The sequence below is a fragment of the Patella vulgata genome, chromosome 3 (assembly GCF_932274485.2).
Source record: "Patella vulgata chromosome 3, xgPatVulg1.2, whole genome shotgun sequence".
Taxonomy (NCBI): domain Eukaryota; kingdom Metazoa; phylum Mollusca; class Gastropoda; family Patellidae; genus Patella; species Patella vulgata.
This window is the reverse complement of record NC_065881.2, coordinates 56,961,397-56,981,877: the sequence shown is the minus strand read 5'-3', so window position 1 is coordinate 56,981,877 and position 20,481 is coordinate 56,961,397. Positions and strand designations below refer to the sequence as shown.

The following is a 20,481-nucleotide window of genomic DNA, read 5'->3' as shown; positions in this document are numbered from 1 at the left end:
ACTTGTGGCTGCTATGAATTTTACAGTGGTTATAGCTACTTAATTAAACAGTTCTAATCTCTATCAGTTTTAATAACAGTATACATGTACCAGCTGTAGATATTTCAGTTAAAAACAAACTCTATTAACAATATGTGAACATTGTGATGACTCTATCTGCAAGATCAAACTCAAAGTTAGTTGAATTTATACAGAAAATGTTATATTTCTTTTGATTTATACAATTATAAAGACATGATCAAGATCTATAGGAATTTTTGTTACTAGTCCGATCTTAACTGTAAATCCGTCGGTTTTTCGGGTAGAAATCGTGGAACAAGCTTTATTTTGTAGGTTTTGATGTTTGATGACAAAAAAACAATGTTGACATTTTTTCTGAGTAGGGCTTCATAGTATATGGGACGGCATTATTTGAAAGGTAGCCATTTCGCGATAACATTCCAACCTATTTTTTATTTTCAATTCATTTATAATGATATCTACATATCAGCAGTGATTTGGTACTGCATTACTATTGACAGAGATTATGACTGTACAGTTTTTTTCTATCACTTCATGAAGATATTTTCAAGATGGCGACCATATTAATATTAATACAGTGCCAAATCACAGTTGGTATGTCGATAGAAAGAGAGAGAAATGGGGTTTAACATCCACTCGACACAAACTAGGTCATTTCGGGATTAACATATTGTTCAATTTTATTTCCATAATTCGCTTGTGCGTAGGGGTCTTTAGCAATGGGAGGAAACCGGAGGGCCCGGAGAAAACCCACAAGGTTGGACAGGCGACCCTACTCCTTGACACGCACAACCAGGGAATCCAAACCACGCCAGTTGACTCAATGACAGACTTTATGGTACAGCGCGCACGTGCTAACCATTCAGCCATCCAACCCCCTGGTATGTGGATAACATTATAAGTTGGAATATTGTCGCAAAATGGCCACCTTCAAATAATGGCCTCCCATACTATGAAGACCTACTCAGACAAAAAGTCAACATTGTTTTTTTGTTATTAAACTTCAAAACCTTCAAAATAAAACTCATTCCTCGATGTCAACCCAAAAAGCCGATGGATGGGAATTATTTAACAAACCGAATCGTATTATACTGTGCTTATATGTCAGAAGTGAACTGGTAAAACTTACGCTTTTGAATGTTTATTTGAAACTGATTTGTAACTAAATATTATTCCTTATTTAACTTTCCGTAATAAAACTGTCTTTATCACTTTGAATTCTATGTAATTAAAGGATTCTCTTTTTGAAATACACTTCTATTTTGATAACTTTGAATTAATACTGTTGTAATTAAAGTTTTCACTTTATAAAACAAAAGAACCAATTCAACATTAGTTGTGAAATGGTAAAAATAGTATTGATCACAATTACACCTCAATAATTAGGCCTGGTAGTATTACAGGAAAGAAATTTAATATTCAAAAAACATATCTTATGTTACCAAAGAGACGTAAAGCCAAATAACCTTAAATAGTTTAAGATGTCAGTTCTATTAATTTCAGGTTGCCATCTTATTATGTTTGTAGTTATTTAAAATATTTGATTTGTGTCGACTGCCATTGATGCCACAAGATCGCCTACACTAGGATGGTTCTGGTTAATTATCTTATTTTGTTACACATTGTACACATTAAAAGATTCCATTTGTAGCTAAATTCAAACATATCAGATTGATTTCAGGGGTTTTAGAGACGCTCTCATAACTACATTTTTCGCTAAACATTTACCGCTCTTGGCCTTTTATCATGTTTGATAAAATATTTTTGTCAATCTTGATGGGAGTAATTTTTATATTTTTATCCTTATCTCTGGTCCCATCTACAAAATGCCAGTCGGTGCAGAAAAGTAGGATATTAACCTTTATTCCATTTCTAATCTCCGGAACAGTTTCAGCAAACATTGTCAGGACTTTTCAAATTTCAAGCATTGTCTTTCTTGTTACATGACATGCAGATTCAAGAATTGTTTAAATAAATATACTTGCCATTTTATGATTTATGATTTAATGCATAATATAATTGAGGAGATTTTTAATTGATTGGAATTTTCATAGTATGATTTTAATTTTGCACAGCACATTATCTACACCATGGGTTTCACCTCAGCCGTATATGCCGGTCAAGACCTAGGGCTATGGAAAATGACTGTAACTAGATCTGTCTCTTCGGTCATTTTGCAAGCCGTAAAAATGGCCTTTTTTTCAAAACCCAATTTTCAAACATCCACTATGTAACTATAAAATTGTACGGCTAGTGCAGAGAAATACGCACGTATATAAGCCACATAATCTCATGGTTGGTGTTATGGAGTTGTATATATAGTCGTCAACAGATTATACTGAGAGTTGTGTTGATAATTAATGATGAGTGTCTGGTAGTAGATCAATAAAAGTTAATTGATATGTGGGAATCATTGATTCAAAGACTATTAAATAGCAACTGCTTTATTTATTTGTTTACAGTTGATGATGTTTCCCTTCATAACGTAACATTTCAGTCTACGTTTGAATTTGCTAATGAAAGACAAGCGCTTTTTACTTAGCGTTGAGCATGATTTTTACTTTGTAAGGAGCAGGGTTGAAACTTTCAGTACTTGTACTAAATGAAACGTTAAGTTGCACTTGTATCTCAATTCTGATTTTCTATGTAGTCATCTTTATCACATTGTGACATCCTTAACGTTTTGCAAATTGATAAACTTTTCCTAATTTCAGAAAATAAAGTCTTTTCATACTGTCTAGCCATCTGCTTTTAACCATGCATAATTTTTTTTAGCTTAAACTTGATTTGGTAATCCCCCTGAGAAAGACATTTTCTATGTAGCATTCTTTATCACGACAGCATTGTCCTGCTTGTAAATTAATAAACTTTCAATAATTTAAAAAACCTAGTCTTTGTCCTTTAATACCTTCGAACCATTAGCCTTTGTAAATGTGTAATTTTCAAGCTCCAACTTAATTTGGTAATCCTGTGAGGATGTGTAAATGTATACAGTACACAATCCCATTCATAAATACTGCACGAAGGTTATAGAAATCGACAAATTTACAGAAGCTGTTATTTACTGGTAATACTATAGAGTTTTTGTTGAAAAGAGTCAAGATTCTTTAAATACATCCTGTGTTTACCCATGGACCTTATAATACATTATAATGTATTATAAGGTCCATGGTTTGCCTTAATTAAATTTTAATCTTTTTCATCAGCAGCTCTGAATCATTTTTAACCATTTTCACATATACCATAGGGCTGTACGATATTGCAAAAAGGGACGATATCGATATTGGCATTTTTTTCAACGATATAGTTAAATATCGCAATATTTAATAATAATGTCACTTTGTTAGTATTAAATAAATTAAATATAAATGCATTAAAGCTGACTAGTGTGAGTAAGAATTGTGGGTAATAATTGCTTTATTCATACACTTTAAACTTTGCTTTTTTTATAATATAGATTTATTAAAATGAACAAAACAACATCCTTTTTGGATAAAAATTAAATACAACCGCTGATGTTTAAAAAGCGTCTGCTTGTGACCTTGTGTAAGAAAATTCTCAAATATCATGTGCAGCGGAAGTAAGTAGATGCGGTCTTCAAGTCTTGTATTGTAAGTTCAAACAGTTTAACAAATACTAAATGATCCGGACTATCTTCCATTCAAGCATATGATTGGCTGCGGTATTCCTGGCTTTGCTTTCAGAAATTAAGTTTTGTAGAGTTTTTTAAAAATATTCATTTTTTAAAAATATGACAACCTATTTATAGCCTGGTAATTAGCCGTGGTAGTGGGAAATTTCAGGCGTTTAGTAGGCCAAAGCTTTACATGTAGTAACAACTGACAATTTATTGTCGACTAAAAACAAAGTAAAAGTAACGCATACACGATGCAGTGAAAAACAGCTGCGGACACTGCGCAAGTGTTTTCGACATTTAACGATTCTCAAAACATTAGTTTTATTATAGTTTATTGTTGTCGGCTAATTTCTACTGCTGTATAGAGTATTTATTATCTATTTTTATGATAATTTTTTTTGATATTTGAAGTTTTTGGCGATATTCGATAAACCACTATATTGACGATTTTTGGCCACATGATATCGTAGTTGGGTCTGAAAATACCATATCGCGATAAATGACTATATCGAGAATATCGTACAGCCCTAATATACCATAGATGTTAAGGAATCAAATTTATAGGTTACACATCATTAATTTTCTTACCCTGTGGTTAAAACTGACCAACTATCAAAATTTTCTTCCAAAAAGAGAGAGAGAGAGGGAAATGGGGTTTAACGTCCACTCGACACAAACTAGGTCATTTCAGTACTAACATATGGGTCAATTTTATTTCAATAATTTGCAGTGGGAGGAAACCCACGAGGTTGGACAGGCAACCCTACTCCTTGTCACGTACAACCGGAGAATCGAAACCATGTCAGTTGACTCAATAATGATACAACGTGCATGCTCTAACCATTCGGCTGTCCAACCCCCTTCTTCCAAAGAACTACAGAAAATTTGGATTTGATTATGCATAAATTATCAACATTAGTTATGTGTTTGGGGATCAAGGGTAGAGATAGTATATAATATTGTCATCACCCCCTGTCTGTCAGACCATCCACAATTCTTGGATTGATTGGATAATATTTTCAAACTTGTTGTGACTGTTTGACTAGTCCTAAGTTGGACTGAAATTCAGTCATGCAATTTTTTTTCACGGTTATCACCCCAGTTGTCAAAAACATGTAAAGCTCTACAGTCATTGAGATTTATTTTAGGTAATTGCTGAGATTGTTTTCCTATAGTTACGATAAATGCACTGGGGGTGAGAGAGTTTTTCAAGCCTGCCTGGATTGTTTGACTAGTTCAAAGGTGTATATTATTAAAATGTGTAAATAATTTAGCTCCTGTTTACCTCATAGATATTTTAGAACTTTATACACCTGGCCGAACATTACGTACATCAGATAAACTACTTTTAAAGCCCAAAACTGTTCAACTAGTCTCTTATGGTCAGCGCTCTTTTAGTTATCAAGCACCTGTTTTATGGAATAATTTACCATTTAGTTTAAGATGTTGTACATCTCTATATTCTTTTAAAAAACAACTTAAGACACATTTATTTAATCAGGCTTTTAACTGAGACTCTGTATACAATTGTTAACATGTCCATAATCTTGTTGTTTATGCATGATTATATTGTCACTTTGCAAAGTGCCCTGAACATGTTATATGAAAAGGCGCACTTTAAAGTAGCTAAGTTTCTAACTCAATATCATCAAAAATCATCAACATTCAAAACGCGAATTATTTGTCAATTTAAATCAACATTGATGTTGTGATCTAACCGGTAAAAGATGGGCTTCTGATATCTAATATTTAAGACAAAATAAACATTTTACCATTGGTACACGAATCGTGTACCATACTGCGTTTCAGCGCCATTTGTAACAAGGAATTCAGAAAACCAGGCGAAGCATATTCAACAAGTCATGTCAAACGGTGACATCATATTCTTATCTGGAGAGCATGCACAATAAATACTATCGGTGTAGACTGGATTAACCAGACACTAGAGTTTTCAATTCGATCGAGACTTCTGACGTATTTCGCAGAACATAACTGATTAGAAATTAGAGTAAAAACAGAAACTATTGAATGTAAATCAGTTTATATACATTCATATTACATTATTATATGCGTTGCGACCCATTTGTGTCAATTTCTAGATCCCAAATATTAGCGATTTAGCTCCTTTAAATATGTTTTAATAGAAATAATAATAATAATTTGTTGCCAAGCAATGCTATGTGGATCATTATTTCGAAGAAGAAGTGATTTTATTATAGCTTATCATTTGACTTTTAAAATTATATTGTTAGCTATAAAAAGACAAGGAGAGGGATTGGCAAAACTCCCTTAGAATAGAAAATGAAATGAAATGTAATGGAGTTTAACGTCCTGCTGTTCTACTCGGAACTGGGCTAATGAAAACGGGCATACGCCATACACTGTGCTATGAGGGGAATTTTGCTCGGACAGCGACACTACGGTCTACTTTTATATCGAATTCCAACTGTCAAGGGATCTTTTACGTGCACGCCAATGTGGACACGTAATCTCAGTTTTCTGTACTATCCGAACGAATAGACAGCTGTCCTTGTCAGGCCCTCCGTCCTGCATCACTGACAAGGGGGAACCACGCCAGAAAATCTGGATGGACTTTCTCGGCCAAATCAGGGATCGAACACCCTACCTCTAGGCTAGCGAGCCAGCGTCTTACCCACTTAGCCACCGTGACCCCCCTTAGAATAGCTGGACAGACATACAATTTCAACAACTTATTGATTTGTTACAAATTATTAATCCTTTTAAAGAGATGTTCTTGTGTGTTGTATAGAGATTTTAAGTCCACATCCCGCGATGTCGCAGACAATGTTGTCTTTGTTTGATGATTTTTCTTTCGTCCATCTCTCTGTCACATTAGAAGCTCTCATTGTGCCTGGGGTTTATAGGGTACTTGTGATCTATATTTGGGTGATTGTAGTGATATGCTTAGTTAAATGAAATGAAATGAAATGGAGTTTAACGTCCTACTGTTCTGCTCCTAACCTGGGCTAATGAAGACGGGCATACGCCATACAGTGTGCTATGAGGGAAATTTTGCCCGGACAGCGGCACTACGGCCTACTCTTATATCGAATTCCAACTGCCAAGGGATCTTTTACATGCACGCCAATGTGTACACAGGACCGCTGTTTTTCGTACCATCCGAACGACTAGACAGCTTTCCTTGTCAGCCCCTCCGTCCTGCATCACTGACAAGGGAGAACCACGCCGGAAAATCTTAGTGCTATGAGTTGCTGGTTAGATTTGGAAAGCCATAGGGCATACAACTCCCAACATCCAATGTGTAACGTATTCTCTCTTTTTTGCTACATATTTTAATAGCTTTGTGATCTTCCATTATTGTCTCAGGTTTTCGATCCCTGCATTGGCTGAGAAAGTTCATCTCGATTTCCGGCGTGGTTTCCCCTTGTCAGTGATGCAGAAAGGAGGGCCTGACAAGGACAGCTGCCTAGTCGTTCGGATGGGACGAAAAACCGAGGTCCCGTGTACACATTGGCGTGCACGTAAAAGATCCCTTGGCAGTTGGAATTCGATATAAGAGTAGGCCGTAGCGCCGCTGCCCGGGCAAAATTTCCCTCATAGCACACTGTATGGCGTATGCCCGTCTTCAATTAGCCCAGGTTAGGTGCAGAAGAGTAGGACGTTAAACCCCATTTCATTTCATTTATATTCATTTCTTATTCTCTTCTTAGGACTCATGTTGTGTATATTTTTATCTCCGCCGTTAAAGACGTTTATCTACTAAGTAGTTAAGATGTTCATCTACCATTAATAACAATGCACCAGTTCGTTTTTATACGCCCACATTGAAATGTGGTCGTATATTGTCGTTTCCCCCGTCTGTCCGGCGGTCCAGTGTCCACAAGCAATTGTGGACGCTCTAGAGGCTAAAGTTAATATCCGATTGACTTTAAATTTATACACAGTGTTTAAGGTCATGAGACGAAGAATCCTATTGATTTTCAGTGATTTCCGATAATTACTGCCAGAGTTATGGTCCTTGATCACTTCAAAAAATCTTGTGGACGCTCTAGAGGTCAAAGTTAATATGCGATTGACTGTAAATTTATACACAGTGTTTAAGGTCATAAGATGAAGAAGCCTATTGATTTTCAGTGATTTCCGATAATTACTGCCAGAATTATGGCCCTTGATCACTTTGAAAAATCTTGTGGACGCTCTAGAGGTCAAAGCTAATATCCGATTGACTTTAAATTGATACACAGTGTTTAAGGTCACGAGACGAAAAATCCTATTGATTTTCAGCGATTTCCGATAACTTTTGCCAGAGTTATGGCCCTTGATCACTTTGAAAAGTCTTGTGGACACTCTAGAGGCTAAAATTAATATCCGATTGACTTTAAATTGATACACAGTGTTAAAGGTCACGAGACGAAGAATCCTATTGATTTTCAGCGATTTCCAATAACTTTTGCCAGAGTTATGGCCCTTGATCACTTTGAAAAATCTTGTGGACGCTCTAGAGGCTAAAATTAATATCCGATTGACTTTAAATTTATACACAGTGTTTAAGGTCATGAGACGAAGAAGCCTATTGATTTTCAATGAATCTTTATGACTTGAACAGCAAAATCCATGATGTTAAAAGTTTCGTAAACTAAACTTTAGCATGGGGCAGAATTTTATAAAAACCAAACAAATTTTAATGGTTTTCTGATAATTACTTAATGAGTTGTTACTCTTGTTACCGAAAAAAGTAAAAATATGCGACAACTCTTGTTGACTGCCCGGACGATATAGCTGCTGTTGGCGTATGTTTCGTTGCCTGTTAACCTATCTTTGGTTATTACAGCAGCGTTAGAAATTACGTTCGGTTTATTTTTTAAATCATTAACTATACCGTTAGGAGCGGCATCTTTTGGTTTAGTACAAATAATATCTCTGAAACACTCGAGTTAGACGGGAACATGATACTAGCAGTAGTTTCATTTAACTTTTATAAGGTTCTTAAAACATTTGTTGAGTTGCTTACTGTGTGTGTTTCTAAATTCAATTGCTTGTTCCATCTTTCTGTCATTTTTCGTAAAAAAGTAATCTTGACTATCCCGGCCTGTCAATCAGACGGAGAATGGTTGGTAGACTGGTTAAGCGAGACATTTAGGTATGTGAGAGGCATCGGGACGGGACGACAAAAAGGACCAAAAAAAACGGAACGTATGGTAACCCTAGCACAAAACCTTTGTTTATGAACTGTTTTTGATAAAACTTTCAACATATGCATTAAATGACTGAATTTATCGTTTGCCATTGACATTTTACCTGATTTAAAAAAAACCTCATATTTATGACGTCACTTTAAAAAAATCTAGGTCAAATATCCAATGCTTTCAAAAATACGTTACTCGTATTGACAAATATTTTTAGATAAGGCAAAATTAAAGAAGTTGAAAGTCTGACTTCATCTTCAAAGGGAAGATAATTGGAAAATTTTTGTTGACATTTTTGGCTTAATCCACCCATTGCCATTATTATTATTATTATTATTGTTCGATTTATATAGCGCTTCATTACACGTGAAGTGTTTCTAAGCGCATATCACAAACACATACTTCAAACACACAGAAACAATCAAAATCAGGAGAACATAATTAAACACAGCTGCCTGTTAGGCGCTATTATTCAAAGGTTTATATCCAACAAATCAACCGGCTAATCTCAATATTGAACTCAGTCGAGGTATTACCTGATGAACACCTACACCAAGTAGAGTTCAAAAATAAAAACGAAGTTTAAAAGAATCAACTTCATTAACAAAAATTAAACAATCAAAAACTAAACAGATAAATCAAATTCAAACGAAACAAATAAAACAAAGAAAATGAAAAGAGCAGTTCGTTACCATTCTACATTAACAAAATAAAGGAAATCAACTTGTGAAAAATTTTTCAAAAAATAAGAGCAAAGTAACACTAATGTTAATAATTATCAAAAGGAACCAAGATCTTAATGATAAAAACATATATTTAAAGTTTCATCCAAATTGGATAAAAACTGTGGTCTCTAGAGGGTCCACAACCTTGATATACCATATCTATCTATTTCTTAATTAATTACAGGTATGTAAATTATTGTACCGGTAACCTAAATTTTATGAATATTGTGGTGATGTTATGGCGATGTGCAATGCATATTGATATTGTGTTTACCTGTTTAAGATGAGTCAATAAAAAATCTTTTCTTAAATATTTAGCACCCATGCCATTTAATTGGACGTACGGTATCCGAGACTTTGTTTAATATTATCATAGCAATCCAATAGTACATGTACCTATGCCTATTTAAAGATACATTCCTGTGTACAAACTGGGTGATTTATGGTATTATAATAGGACTAAACACATATTCAAACTAATTAATTTGTCATAATTTTGCTTCAAATCCTTCTCAAAACATTGTAATACGATCAAGTAACAGTATATATTTTTTTTATGAATTTACACCAACAATTTTTTTTAAAACTTTACGCGGCATACCGGACCCCTCTAGGCTCCGGGCCCCTGAACAAGTGTTCCAGCGTCCCCCTCCCCTCTCACGGCCTGCCTACCATAAAGCATATTATTATATCGCGGTTATCACATACTTTACGGCCTTGATGAGGTTTGCCATGTGCAAAATGGGGTCGCCTCTTAACTGTATTTACAACTACCTGATATAATCTGATAGTAAAAAATTCAGTAAGCCATATATTTAGAATATGATTCAGGTTATACAGTATAATAATCAGGTCGTAAACAATTTGAAATTCATATATTACATGTATATAACACGGTGGAAGCCGAACGATACTGATCAAATTACAACAAAGACTATAAGAGAAAACACTACAGGGAACGACTGTCATTGAAATACATGTATAAACGTATTCATTAAAATTCAATGAGCATAAATATAAATTATGAACGCATTTTAATGTGACAGACATTAAACAATCGTATGTAGGTGTAAATATGGGAGCGCTGCTATTGCCATTTGTAATGTATTCTGAAAGTTTCAAGTCGAAATCTTCAAGAATAAAAAAGTTACGCTCTGAATTTGTGCAAAGTCAAAATGTTATGAATCCCATTTATAATATGATAATGTAAATGGACCCATGATAACAATGAATCCCATTCATAATATGATAATGCACAATAACAACAAAATGAAATTATTCAAGCTTGACAAACATATTACAAGTAACTACAAATTTCTATAGTTCTGCAAGTCAGCATATATTTTATTTACACTATTTCTACTGCACGTTGTAATAATTGAATTTTAAACATCATTAGTAATGGCACTAATCAATATAGTGAACTATTGGTTTTATTTATTACAATTTTAGTATCTACGTTGATTTAATTATTTCAAATAGGTCAAAGTAAATCTATTATGCATATCAATGATAGTGATTTGGAATTGAATGTCTTAATTAATATTTAATCATCATAATGTGGGAATAAAGCCTAAAGAGGTTAAGAAACAATGGCATCAGTAAATTGTAACAGCTACCACAAAACAAACAATAACTTACAAATTGGAGAAGTGATATCAAGTGTTCAGGAAAGTGTCAAACTACCCTGCCTTGTACAATACCCATTGTTTTGTTTTTTTATAAAAATAGATTGTCAGACAAGAAACATAGCAGCTAGGTTGTCCTAGGAATCCACAAAGGTGTATTCTTAGTAGTTAATGTGAGCATTATTAACAAGACGTTAAACACAGTAGTTATTAGAAAAAAGTATAATTTGATTGTATTTTAGTTCTACAGTTCTATCTGTCTATTAATTTCAAATCAATCTAATGTTAACAAGAGTTAACTAGAACATACACAACATGTTCGAGTAATCAGATGATAACTGTAGATGTTTGAGTTATTGGAAGTCTATGCAAATCAATAGGATATTTGACATTGACACACAATATTCATGTTGATGAGACAAAAAGATTCTCCACCAAGAGGCTAAATTTATCATACACACTTTTTATGTTAATGAGATGAAGAATCTTATTAAATTTTTAATGTTTTTGGATAATTACTATCAGAGTGATGGCCCTTGAACAATTTGACATAGTGGCTAAAGTTATCTTCCGATTGACTTAACATTGATACATTGACATGCACGATTTGCAAGAATTACTGTGAGTTTAAAATAGTTCTTAATTGATCAAATCAAAAAATCATGAAGACGCCCTAGAGGCTAAATTTATCACCTGATTGACTTTAAATTGGACAAATGTAATACAGACTTTTGGAAAGTATTTCTTAATTGTTTATCAGGGTTTAAATAACACTTTCAGAGTGGCTATAATGTACAGTTTTATCACTGATTATTCAAATCTGCAGATTGGAGTTATTTCATTCATTAAAATTTGATGTCACACCAAATTGAAAAGCAGTACTATATATTTACAGTATAAACTTGAGAATTGAGATAGATCTAGGTTATTTTCATAACCATATGATGTATGTATTTGATTAATAATGGATGTCTGTTTCTTTTATGATGTAATATTTGTACTCATATTGAACTTTCTTGGTTCCAGAGTTGTAACAACCAAGATTCTGAGATTTAGTTTTGTGTTAAATTTGCCATAATAATACTGAATTTATATAGTGCTGCTAATCTAGAACTGTTCTACTCGATGGCGCTGAGCCAGTACAATGTCACATTTGGTATTCACAATTAAATAAGACCTCAAGCATGATTTAAAGGACTCTGATGTTCTGGCTTCCTTTAAAGATATATTAATAATATAGATAGTAAGTTGAGTTACAGTACCAATGACATTAAAACACCATAAGAGGAGCAGTAATGGCATTGCCTGTGAAAACAACAAACCTCAAAAATATATGTTTATTTAAGGTCAGTACAATTTTCAGAAAACTACAAATTATTGACTTTTACGATAGCCCCACCCCTTTTAATAAATTATTTATACAACTTCATGATCCCTAGATAATTCATTAAATTCAGAGACTGATTAAAAGATAAAATTGAATCTTGTTGCATCATTGTTTCTAGTTTATTTTCTTTTATAAATATTTAAGATAAATCTGAAATCCAAGAGAGAGAGAGAAATGGGGTTTAACGTCCACTCGACACAAACCAGGTCATTTCGGGACTAACATATGGTTTAATTTTTATTTCAATAGTTCGCTTGCGCGTAGGGGTCTTTAGCAGTGGGAGGAATCCGGAGGACCCGGAGAAAACCCACGAGGTTGGAAAAATCCAAGAATGTTTGATAGATGGAAATGAGGCTTAAAAATAGGATGTTATTGGTGCTGTGACTTAAGATTTCTTAAATGAAATGAAATGAGGTTTAACGTCCTACTTTTCTGCACTGACTGGGAGAATGAAGACAGACATATGACATGCATTGTGCCTGGGCAGTGACACTACCGTCTATGTACTCTTATTTAAATTCCATCTGTCAAGGGTTCTTTTACATGCTCGCCAATTTGTACTTAGGAAACCAGTTTTTCATCACATCTGAAGGACTGGACTATGTTCCTCGCCAGGCCCTCCATCCCATTGACTATGGGAAACCATGCCAGGAAATCCCAAGAAACTTTCTTGGCCAACACCGAGAGCAAACCCAAGACTCTGAATCCCAAAGATTTGTAAAGCTCTTGGTTGATGATTTTGAAGCTCTTGGTTGATCCTTTGACTGCGGTGTCACCGAATTTAGATTTGTTGTGCTGACAACTGGTAACAACATGTTTTGATATGGATGATATTTGCTGAATTCTCTTGCTATTTCATTAAATAGGTTTGAGAAAATTTTCTGTTAGTTTGTTTATTTTTGTGTTAAAATAACTCAACCTATTTTATTTGGGTCATTTGCTTTTATATGTTATTAGCTACGTTGCTAAAAACGTTGCGACATACCGATGTGCCTGTTTATAGCTACGATTGGGTGCCTTTAGTTCCCAGTGGCAAACTCGATTTCTTTATTAATGCATGTAACATCTTAAAAATAAGTTAATTTTATACTTATGACTAATTAAACTTACAAATCCGTTCCTTGTAACCGCTTCAACGCCTCGATTTTAAATACATGATTTATACCCGTTTCAGGTAGGATTATATACTTAATTATTGTAGTTGGATGTGGCAGAAATATTATAAATAACTCGAAACAGGGATGGTTGAGGAGATGAGATTTGTTATCTATATTTTGATTTGCTTTGAAAAATGACAATATGTCTTGGTTGAAATTTTCTATATCTATAGAAAAAGGCAGTGCATGTTGAGAGCACAGTATGCCAGAAATGAAACTAAAAGTAGTATATAAACTTGCCAACTTCCATCTAATCTTCCTAATACGATTTAATTGTATATCATAGCCTGTCCAATCACTGATCAAAATAACACATCATGTCAACCCTATTTAATAATTGTACAATTTGTCGCATGTTCCTGAAGCAACGACCGCAAGTTTTACAACATCTAGTCGTTGCTTCAATACTCAACAATCCCCAAATTTTGGCGCTCGTTGTGTTTACACCTGACTAATTAGCATTGTCCAATCAGAGGTCGTGGCACATAACACACTGTAAACAAATATGGCGGCCTCCATAGAAAAAGAAATAGACAAGTTTACAGCCTTTGTTGATCAACCATGATTTCCAGCAACCTTGACATTGATCGAACCTTGAACTTTGCAACTCGATTGTCACATGTAGACATTTTAGCTAGAAGCGCGAGACTTGATAATCGTAAACCATATTTTAAAAGAAGGAATCTGATAGGATCACAAGCTGGGCTTATACCCAATCGAAGTTAGTGCTAAAATATGCGGGGTATTACATGAAGGGCTTAATAAGATGTACATATTTAAGGCGAGATCAAGCCTTCTATTGAAGATGAATTTGTTGTTGCTCGATATCTATTTATCATGAATCCTTTTTCACTATATAATTTATTCTGGTCCTGTGCATGATTTCAGGGATGCCTCTACTTTACATATATACCAAATTTGCCATACTTTTATTAGAAATATCTTCCCTATGAATACTTTCATGTGAATGTATCTTTAAAGAGGTTTATCGTCTTAATTCTGTAATTACAGATTAATTGATCAATATATATAATCGGCATGATGAGGAAACTGAAATTTATATGTGATTTTACTTACCCAATGACTAGACAGCAGACTTTTATTATCAGTAACTTCTGTGTATAACAGGAACTTATAGAATTATTATTGTTTAATTGTCAGGAACAGGATGTTTACTTTGACAATCTTTATATTTTCAGTAATCTGAAGCATTTTGCTGGTGTTTTTTTTATTTCCACCAGCTATTCTGAGGCAATGAAAACACCCCACTAACTTTATTGGTAGTGAATATACGACAGTCAACAGATTCTTGCTTAAATGTGATTTTTAGCTTGATTGTAGTCTGGCAATTTACAAACACCAAAAATTAACAAGAATCAATAGAGGTCATGACACCCTTACTTAACAATGATGCGTTGGTAGTGTGATGGCATCCAAACCTTTGGTATTTATGTCCTTGTGAATTAAAGGACATTGGAGAATAAAACTGCTGAATTTGGTGTTAAAATCCCTTAAAATTGGTCAACTAGACACTGTTATTAAAGGGCCAATCCAGATAATATTTTGGAGAGTAAAACTGCTTAATTTTGTGTTAAAATCCCTTAAATTCCACTACCTTAGGACCGAGCAACTATGCGGTGCACTTTCATTGCGTCTCAGTGTAGAAAGTGATTGAATTGTAGCTTCACAAAAATGTAGACTGACTTAGTCTAAATATTAGAATTATGAACATGAGCAAGCATGTTCATACTTTCGTCACATGTATTTGCTATAATTGTAATCTTATAGATTGAATCTAATCAGATACGTCAAACATGTTTTGTCAGTTAGCGTTATATGATTATTGTCACAGTTATTGTTCCGATTCAAAACATCTGTCAGAAAAAACCCCAAACATACAGAAGTTTTGGACCATATCGGATAAAGCTATGCTCTGTTTATAAGGATCAACAGAGATTTTCCCCTTGTTTTAGCCACCTTTCACAGATATTGTAAACCAGTTATGGATCAAGTGGTGCTATATATTCTTGGAAAATCATAAAGATGGGACCAATTTTTATATGCACTACTTTGAAATCTGTTCAACATAATAAAATCTGATTGTTACAATGTTACAATGAAGGGTTTTTTTTTTTTTCAAGTTTTGTCAATATTGGTCAACTAGGCACTGTTATTAAGGATTCACATCCAAATTAAGTAGATATGTATTGCAATTTCATCATTTTTTTATTTTTCAATTTTATTGAAAGCTACAGATTAAATTCATCTTTCAATCATCTACATGCATGACTTAAATACACTAATTTCACTTCACATGAGCAGATAATCACTCCTTAGAACATTGCCTATTTAAATGGAACATTAATGAATATGGAAAAAACCTAAAATCTGAATTTTTGGTGATAAATTGTTGCACGGATTTAATTTAATGTGAATGAGAAGACTAATGTACCGTATATAAAACATAACTGTCATTTATGTGAGCGTATATAGTCGTTGAACCTATCCGTCAGTCCACAGTTTGTTTGTTGACAGTCTACATGTCAAGTGTTTTTTTAGGCCCACATTTTCATGTGGACGTATATTATCGTCACCCCTGTCCGCCCGGACGACCGTCCACAATTTTTGGTGGACACTCAGTAGGTCACAATTTTTAAACGATTATGACGAAACTTGAAATAATAGGTCTATCTCCCGAAGATCATGGTTCCTTTCGGTCCGTAACTTCATTTATTATGCCCCCTGATTGTATGAAAACTGTTTAAATTAATCACCGTTACACCATAATGACAGCTGAGTTCGAATTTCCTGAAAATCGGACCAAACTGCCCCCAAAAATGCCCACTTCCCATACGCATATAGGTTGTGGACTCTGTAGAGGTCACATTTTTTATCCGATTTCAATGCAACTTAAAAAGTAATATTTATCCAAATGGGGTAAATAACATTTACGGTGATTGACAGATGGGAACTACCTCTCATGTATCAGAGGGCGCTTTATTTCATTGCTGGGTGGTAGAAACACATGTCAGTGAGTAAACCTAGTAATTATTGAGAGGTGATATTTTCCAATTTTGCTTACTTCTGCATTTGTTTTTCCTCTTCCGACAGGTCTGCCGGTATCAGCATCTTCTTAGGGCCTTCTGTGGTTTAAACTTAAGCAAGGTAGTGATTGTGGGCTGCTCCTAAACTGAAATGATAGCATTGTGCTTTTCCCACCAATTAACTATGGTGTTACTGTTGTTAGTATCATATCACAAAGCCACAATTTGAGTATGCCTAAGGTATTTGGGTTCCTTTTGATACTTGCTGTCCATCTCATGCAAAATGTGGGTGTATCTTCCCGGGCATCAACTGGTATTCATTAAATCTAATGCATATCTTCGTTCGGAAGTCAAAAACCCGTAACTCAAAATTTGAAACTTTCAGGAGAAGCAAAAAACGGTTTATAACATTAATGCGGCATAATACCATCTTGTTTATTTGAAGATATATTGAAGTTTGGGTGTCTTTCATGATCATAATTTCCAAATAGTACCCTTTGTTTTTCTCGGTCTATTAATCAGACTTTTGTCACATTTGCTGGGGGATCAAAGTCGAGATACATGTTTTTTCATGGTCATTTTGGATTTGCGTGGTAATGTAATAAAAATAAGAAAAACAACTTAATAGACTTTAAAATGTAATTTCATTCACGAACAAAACAGTAATCATAAAATATTACATTACATATTGTAATTAGAAAATATTTTAACAGTTAATAACCTTAAGCCATGGAGATCTAACAGAACAATTCAACTGACTATAATTCAACCAATGAATAGTTCAAATAACTATGGAGATCAAATTATGGAGATTTATTCATAGAGTAGTCCGTCGTAAAACCCATGATAATCAGGTGGAATCACTCTTTTAAGTTCCATGAGATGTTTAAACTTCGACGTTTTTATTTTCTATGGACCATTGTAGAGTGGTGTTATGCTGTGATTGAGGTTTCCTGAACATCTGGTCTTTCTGGGAAACTCCATGTAGTCCTCTGTACTGAAAAGTCCCATCTGGATTGTATTTTAAGACTCTTAAATCCGTAACACAGTGATCACAAGCTTTACTTCCGGTCAAATGGATGTATAATAGTTGAGCTGAGAAAAATCCTTGAGGAATATCTTGGTAACTGACTTTGTATGGTTTGCTGACTCAAACACATAAACTGACCGATGACGAAGTGCATGCTCAGTAGTATAGTGGACAGAATCGCACTACATTTTTGTGCGTCCCTTTTCAGGAATTTTCAGGAATATTTAAGGCTTTTTTTTTTTAACTGATAAGTCTAACAATGTATTAGATAATGTGCAGTTGTGATTTTGATATTTGCACCCATTGCTGTAAATGATCAGAACCTTGTCGTGTCAACCGTTGTTTTTTGGAATAAATCTGAACTTTCACACCATATTAATTATTTAGAACTTTTGGCAATTTGTTATGCATTAAGATCTTAACAAACATGTTTGTGTGTTATCTGATAACATTGTTGCCATTTCATATATAAATAATATAGGAGGCCCAATAGATAACTTATTCAAGTTGTCTAAATCTATTTTGTCGTGGTGTACCAATCGTAAAATTCATCTCACAGCTAAGCATATTGCTGGTAAAAGTAACATTCAGACCGATGAACTTTCTCGAGTTTTTTCAAACTCTACTGAATGGAAGTTAAATGAATATCTATTCCACAAAATTTATAAAGTTTTCTTCGATCCAGATATTGACCTTTTTGATACAAGGATTAATACACAACTCGAAAAGTATGTCTCATGGGTTAATGATCCTTTTTCTATTGCAAATGATGCCTTATCTATTTCATGGTCGAATTTTAAACATACATTATGCAAGAGCTATAAATCTGCCTATTGCAGGTCTTTCTTTAGGCCTGAAATGTTATATAAACTATTAATTAGACATTTATTAACAAAACAAGACCATAATTGACTCTCAATAACATTGGATACTCGAGATTTTAACTAGATTAAAATGGTTCGCCATTTAAAAATTTAATTTAAAAATGGGAAAGCAAGCTAAGTCCCGATTATACCAGTGCCCTGGTTATACCACTGTCCACACATCTTGTCAAAACTACAAACAATGATAACTTGGCTGAGAATGAAGTAATTTGAATGAAATTTTCAATATTTTCTTTTTTTATCATCTATTTTTGAATAATTATAGCAAGAATGATAAACTCTTTATTGAACTCTTAACTAATGTATCTTTAAGCCATATATTATTTGTCCACCTTTTAATGTAATTCAATGTAAGGTGTTGTCAGATCAAGTAGAGAAAGCCATCATTATAGTCCCAGGTTGGTCAACTCAGGTTTGGTTCCCATCTCTGTTGAGAATGTTAATTTGAAATCCAAGGAGACCTCCAATTCAGAAAGACTTGTTGAGGTTGGTTCACAGCAACACATTGCATCCATTAAGGGGCAAAAGACTTTATTTGACCGCTTGTGTTGTATCAGGCAATACCACTCTAAGCTTGGCTTATCAAAAGTCGCTTCTAACAGTATTATCCTCTCCTGTAGGGACTCAACAAAAAAACAATACCATTTTGCATGGAAAAAGTGGGTGTTTTGGGCAATTGAACAACAAATTGATCCCTTGGGCTCCTACTGTAATTGATACTTTAAACTTGGTTTTTTGGTTGAACATAAAATTTCTTATAGTGTTATAAATATTCATAAGTCAACCATATCCAATACGTTGAGCTCTTGTGGTAATAATATTTTACAAAGTAGTCATATGATTTCAAATTTTAATAAAGGCATATATAATAAAGATCCTCCTAAACCTTGTTATCTGAATTCTTGGGATATTTCCATTTTACTATGCTAGGCGGAGGACTGGGAAGTTCTAACTAGCTTAGTTTTCAAAAGTCGTTGCAACTCACCGCTGTGGAAAGTTTAAATATTTATTTCTCGAGAAATAACCCTAATGTATTGTAAACAAAACTGCCACACTCCAATTTATGTGCCAGAAACGTTTTAAACCAATAATCTAAACGACAGCATTTTTTGTCCTCGCAATAATAAAAGTAGTGAGACGGCAAGCTTTCAGCCAATGAAAATCTAGTAAATAGCGAATAACAGTAAATACACGTGACCTTAAGGAGAATTTAATAGATCAATGTTGTTGTTTTGCTATAATATAATTAGTTCGATTTTTTTAGCCAAACTCGTAAATCATATTTCTAATGAAAAGAAAGTGTGCACTATTAATACTGGTATTTACCGGTGTCGGCTAAAATGTAATAAGTGAATAAATGTGAAAGATTTAGGTCAGCGATGACTCATAGTCATTGGGTAGAGGTGTCCAACTGACAGCTGCTTACCACTTGACGATTATGTCACATGTGCCATGTTTTCGGACCCTCCACCCCATCAGACGGAAAGTTTTCCCCGATGCCAGACAAGCTTTACCCCTCTTACCCCCGTGAAGCCGCTGTCGGTAATACCTGACGGGCTTGTCCTCTCTCAACAAATTTTAAGCTGTTTGTAGCCTGTGTAAATGTGATGAATCAATTTATTATTCTTAAGAAAGTAGGCCTACACGACACTGTGGAATTAATTTTTGCATGCATCGTGTTTAACGTCCCACCACAGCTCCGAGTATTAAGATAATTTGAGAAGGGTTGGAAATGTTGTTTGATAGCAATGATATAGGCCTATATATACTCGAATATAAATATAGATAATTGCCAAATAT

The 20,481-nt window shown here is 34.1% G+C and overlaps 1 protein-coding gene across 1 annotated transcript in view; it reads left to right on the top strand.

Moving 5' to 3' along the window:
- LOC126814635 (NAD(P)H-hydrate epimerase) overlaps positions 1-20,481 on the top strand; it is a 204,243-nt gene that overhangs the window by 10,421 nt on the left and 173,341 nt on the right. The gene's annotated exons all lie outside the window — the stretch shown is intronic.